This window comes from Periophthalmus magnuspinnatus, chromosome 22 (assembly GCF_009829125.3).
Source record: "Periophthalmus magnuspinnatus isolate fPerMag1 chromosome 22, fPerMag1.2.pri, whole genome shotgun sequence".
In the NCBI taxonomy this organism is placed as follows: domain Eukaryota; kingdom Metazoa; phylum Chordata; class Actinopteri; order Gobiiformes; family Gobiidae; genus Periophthalmus; species Periophthalmus magnuspinnatus.
The window spans coordinates 5,163,319-5,169,318 of NC_047147.1; positions in this window are offsets into that span (position 1 = coordinate 5,163,319).

Sequence of the window (6,000 nt, forward strand, 5' to 3'; positions counted from 1 at the left end):
GTGTTAGTTTCAGTGTAAAGTAAGTTAATGTCACAGTTCTGCCTGTTTGCATGTTTATCCTCAGTCCGGCTCCGTTTTTCAGCGTGTTCTGGCCCTTCTTTTGTTACCTCCCTGTTTTCCCTGCAGCTGTCTCTCGTTTTGCTAATCAGCCCAGAGTCGTCTTTTTATACTGCTTCTGTTCTGTCAGTTCTTGTGAGATTGTTGACCAACTAAGAGCAACACTCAAGATCATCTGAAATACTCTGTTGTTTGCATTTCTATCTGTTTGAGTTACCTGTTCCTGAGTTTATTTCCCCAGCCTGTGTCCCTTATTGTATCCCAAGTGTGGAAAAGATTTTCGTTGACATTAAATACGACATTATTCCTCAGTTGTTTATTTGCCCGATTTACCATATTCTGAATTACCTGTTTAAAAGATGTTTCTGTTGTACTTTCTAAGATGTTTGACTGTTCTCTTTGTGTTGCATTTGAGTCCTGTTCACCTGCACGATAGTTACGCTGTAGTAGGAGTAGCTGCAGCATGTAGTAATATAGTAATAGTAAGAACACTGTCGCAAGAGCAGCTCGGGACACCAATCTTCTGTGCATCTCCATCTCTTCAGACAGATAAAACGCGGTGTCCAGCAGTAATCTGACCAGAACTGAAGAAGTGTCTTGGATGAACGACGAAATATCACTCAAAAACGTTTGTCCAGTTGAGAGAATTTAGTTTTTCTTTTGCAGTAGTAGCTAGTTAGTAATAGCTAACCAGTAAAGTGACCGTATGCATATAGTATCGTAGTAGTAGTGGCCATTTAACAAAGTAGCAGCTTAATTTAAAACACACGTGGTAGCATCAGTATAGCATGAGTAGTATTTGTAGTGCTAACTTTGACTTTTGACGCTAACTCGCGCCGACCAATTTCATCGTCCGTTTTACTTGCGTATGATTATCGCGCGTGTAACGATAGGTACCTTCACTTTTACTTAAGCGTGCTATTTCCTCCCCCCTCCGATACACACTCACGATCATATGGCAGGACGCATTCCACGTACTTCAAAGGACTCTGGTGAACTGCAAGATTACAGAGAGGGCCCGCTTTAAAGGCTCAGGGAGGGGAGCGGGTGAGCGAGCGAGCACAGGCCAGACAGACGAAAGCGGGGGAGAGAGAGCGAGCAGCTGGGACGGCGGTAAACATCTGGTGGTTTGGAGGCCTACTCCTGACATAGTCCAAGTTTATATCTTTGTGCAATATGACTTACTGGTTCTCAAACTGTGGTACATGGACATCTTAGGAGGACTTATGGGTCAAATAACAAGTTTATTTATAAAGAATTTGACTGTATTCGTTTTATTCTTGGGTTAGTTCTCGAAATGAAAGTGCATGTCCTGGTTTAGCCCTGGTTTGCACCCATTTTTGGTTTACACCCAGTATAGTCATGATTCAGTCTGTGTTTAAGTCTATTTTAGTCCAATTTTAGACTTGATTCAGTCCGGATTTAGTCTTGGTCCAGTTCTGGTGGTACTAGGACAGGAATACGAAATACTATTATTGATGATAGAAGAATTTGTGATAAGTCAATGGTGCAAATTTAAGGCTGTGTTAGCAAATTTGACCGGAGTTTGCTCATGGTTTAGTCCTGATGTAGACTTGGTTTGATCCTGTTCTAGTCCTGGTTTAGTCCTGATCAAGTCCGGGTTTAGCCCTGATATAGATTTGGTTTGGTCCCATTCTAGTCCTGGTTTAGTCCTGTTCTAGTCCTGGTAAAGACTTGATTTGGTTCTGTACTAGTCGTGGCTTAGTCCTAATATAGACTTACTTTGGTCCTGTTCTAGTCCTGGCTTAGTCCTGATCAAGTCCAGGTTTAGTCCTGATATAGACTTTGTTTGGTCCTGTTCTAGTCCTGGTTTAGCCCTGACATAGACTTGGTTTAGTCCTGGTTTAGTCCTCATATAGTCCTGGTTTGGTCCTGTTCTAGTCCAGGTTTGATCTTGTTCTAGTCCAGGTTTGGTCCTGTTCTAGCCCTGGTTTAGTCCTGATCAAGTCCGTGTTTAGTCCTGATATAGACTTGGCTTGGTCCCAATCTAGTCCTGGTTTAGTCCTGATAAAGACTTGGTTTGGTCTTGTTCTAGTCCAGGTTTGGTCCTGTTCTAGTCCTGGTTTAGTCCTGATCAAGTCCTGGTTTAATCCTCATTTAGCTCCAATCTTGATGGAAAAAGAGCACGTACAAACGCAGCTTATACGGTAAATATATAAATACGCGTTCTCGTTTGTTACTAAATGTTTCCACAGTCGAAGTGTGTGGGTCTGGCTGGTGTTGGGTTGCACACGCAGAGCTGCCTAAGAGTTACACAATGTTTTAAGAGTTCTTCCCTGAATCATCTGCTTCTCTTTACGCACATCCCATCCCACATGCGGAGCCAACATGGACGACAGATAGGAGCAGTTGCATCAGGCGGAGCGTATGGGCCCGTATACTCCAACTGCCCTAATAGAGCTGTTTGTATTATTACGAGGGAGTTCAAATGTCAAAAGCACTAAATACACTTCGACTTTATGGCATGTAATATAATGACAATAAGCATCTCACAATCGCACACCAGGGACCAATTTCAGACTGATTGGCCCACCCAGTCGAGCCAGATACGCAAACTGATCAAATGCAACGTCGAAGCAGCTGATAAAATGACGTCTCTACGCGATATTTTGCATCGTCTTCTTTTGAATCACAAGCGTCGCAACCATAGGCTGTGTAAAGAAGTGAACTGAGTGAGTGTGACGTCCCCTGTAGCGTTAAAGCTCCAGTTAAAGGAAGCTCGTCGAAGCTAGGGGCGAATTCGGAGGCAAGTTTCATATTTGGGATTCCAACCGCAAGCACACGGCCTGGTTAAAAAAAAAAAGGTCACACACTCGAATATTTGGTTGTTCCGCCTTTAGCTTGTTTGGATAAGCTTCTGCAGTGTCACAAGATTTATTTCCATTCAGTGTTGCGTTAATTTTGCACCAAGATGTTGCATTGATGATGTTAGAGTCTGACGCTGCACAAAGCTTCTCCAGCACATCCCAAAGATTCTCAATGGGGTTAAGGTCTGGACTCTGTGGTGGACAATCCATGTGTGAAAATGATGTCTCATGCTCCCTGACCCACTCTTTCTGTCGAGATCCCAGTCTGTCCTGTCTGAGCTGGGCGGAGAATCAGGCTCCTCCCATCCACACCTGCAACTAATGTCTAATCAAGCTGCACCTGGGGAGGACAAAGGGACCCAGGACCTGACACTCAGCGCCAGATCGTCCTCGTATCCACAGTGGTACATCTCTGCTCGGCTCTAGCTCATGTTTTGCGTTTGTTGCCTTTTTCTAAGTTGGATGTTTTTTGCTCAGCTCCTCTGTCTCCGACCCAGCTCTCCACGACCAGGTATGAACCTCACACCCTCCGACCCAGCTCACCTCGTCTCTGACCCCGCTGCTCACGATCTACTCCTGGACTACTGCAAACAACCCCGCCCTCAACTATCCGTTCAATTTACTGTCATTTGCACATTTAAAAAAAAAACTATAAATAAAAAATTGTTAAACTGTTCCCCGAGTTCTGTCTCTTTGGTCTCCCTGTCAGTCTTTATGACATTTTCTGACTGTTGCTGAACCTAGACCGGACCAACTGCAGGAGGAGAGGACCTATTTGCTTAGTTAAATCCAGGTGGCGACTTTTTTTTGGCCAGGCAGTGTATTTTACTTTGATATTGAGCTCTGATGTTGCTCTGTTGTTTTAATTTATTCATGTGAACAAGTGCGGGGAGATGCTCACTTCAATCCTGTCGTCTGGGCTGGACTGACAAATAGCGGCACACGTTTATCGCTTTTTGTACTTTTGTGAAGCAGGGATGTTGTTTTGGCCCTTTGCAAATCCAGTACAGTATTTGGAAGAGTATAAAGTACCGACAAACAGCGGTACTTTTAATCGCATCTTGTACTTTTGTGCAGCGTCAGATTAAATGGAGAGCGCGTCCACAAGTTCCCGCTGTGTCTCGTGGCTCCTTAACACATCGCAAACTGCACAAAACAACACAATGTAGACGTCCAGGGAGAGGGCGCTGTTCATATGTTGATTTACAGACACAATAGTGAAATAAAAATACCAGAATCATGTAGAGCGAGTCGATATGAACCTTTTATGACGAGTCTGACAGCAGCAGTTGCAGAGAAAGGGGCAACGTTTTCCAAAAGAAACTGAATTGGAACCAGAGTTGCAGGTTCAGTATGTCCTTTTATATATAAAGTCTACAGTCACAACTTTAGTGCCGTGCCAGTCGAACGTGAGGTAGGGCATCTGGTAAGAATTATTTTACTATTACTATACTGAGATTATAATTGGGCGTCAGTGGTTCAGCTCTTAAACGAACAGGTTCATAGTGCAATCCCAAATCACACGACTTTCACGCGACTTTCATTATGTCCTCGAGCGACACACTTCACGCACCTTCCTACCGTGATATGTGATGGTCCCATAGGTCGTTGGCAGCCACGTTTTTATCAGTGAGCCCCAAGGCAGATGCGGCTACAGTATGGAAACAGAATGAATCAATAATGTAACGTAAATCGCTTAAAGTTCAAAACCTTATTATTTGTAGGTAAAATCTCATCACACCTTATAGAGGGCAGATGGGTTGCTATGGTAACCTTGTAATCTATTATTCTTCAGTATATCACACACTTGTATATGTAAATGGACATAGCTAACCTGCTAAAAACTAACCCGCAATGGGCGAAATCCGTGAAGTATCAGCTTTATTTTTTACATTATTCTCTATGTTTTTTGCTGTAAAACCTCACCACACACTTTATACACTTTTCTAACATTTTCTCACATTTCTCTCTTGTTTAAACTCTCTCAAAGTTCAAACCTTCGTAGGCGCCTTTGTCGGTGCAGAACGTTTCATCGACATTGTGGGTTTTGTCGGGGAGAAAACAAATCGCAAACATACAGCACTTCAGAGTCACAACGTTTATGTAAATTTGTCTGAACACATTCTGTACTGTACAGGAGACACGGCACGGAGGAGACTGATGGACAATGGTCTACAGTCCAACAGCCAATCAGGACGCAGAACACAATGAACCCTCGTACACTGTTAAAGAAAACGCAAAATTGCTCCAAAAAATTTGCGAAACAGCGAGACCACGATAGGTGAACCGCGACATAGGGGCAGATACTCAAGATATGATCATTAAAAACAGACAAAGCTGCATTCTTTCTCCGAGGTTGCTCCCATTACCATTAGTAACAGGTTTGACTAACAGCGTTGCTAAGTGCCCACTCCCTGCTAAACCAGCGGTGCAGGCGGACGATGCGTTATCTTCAACAGTCTCGCTCTGGAATGGCTCTTTGGTCGCTGATGGAATTCCAAATATGGAAATCAGCTCGAAATTCACCCCTCCAGCCGCTAGCGTCGATGAGCTTCATTTGACTGGAGCCGAACGCCGTGGTGGACGCTGCGCCGCACTCTTTTACTCCACTTCTTTATACAGTCCACATCAACAAAATGGTTGCTCTCAAAGGGCCAGATGTAACAGTAAGATAAATGTCACTACGTTTAAATCTGTCTTTTTGTTTCTATATTTATTACTTATTCGAGTTACAAATATTGCATATGGATTTGCATAGACATGAAAAAATGGCTGTTTAACTGTTTATCTAATGATAAACTGACATTTTAAGACAGTCAGACCTTTTAATTTACTTTGTCACGGCCACATAAAATGAGGTGGCGGGCAGAATTGGGCACACGGGCCTTGAGTTTGACACATGTGGTCAAAGGTGAAGATGGGTTGCTATGGTGACATGAAAAAATGGCTATTTAATTGTGTATCTAATGATCAACTGACATTTTAAGACAGTCATACATTTTAATTTACTTTATCGCGGCCACATAAAATGAGGTGGTGAGCAGAATTGGGCACACAGGCCTTGAGTTTGACACATGTGATCTAAGGTGAAGATGGGTTGCTACGGTGACCCTGT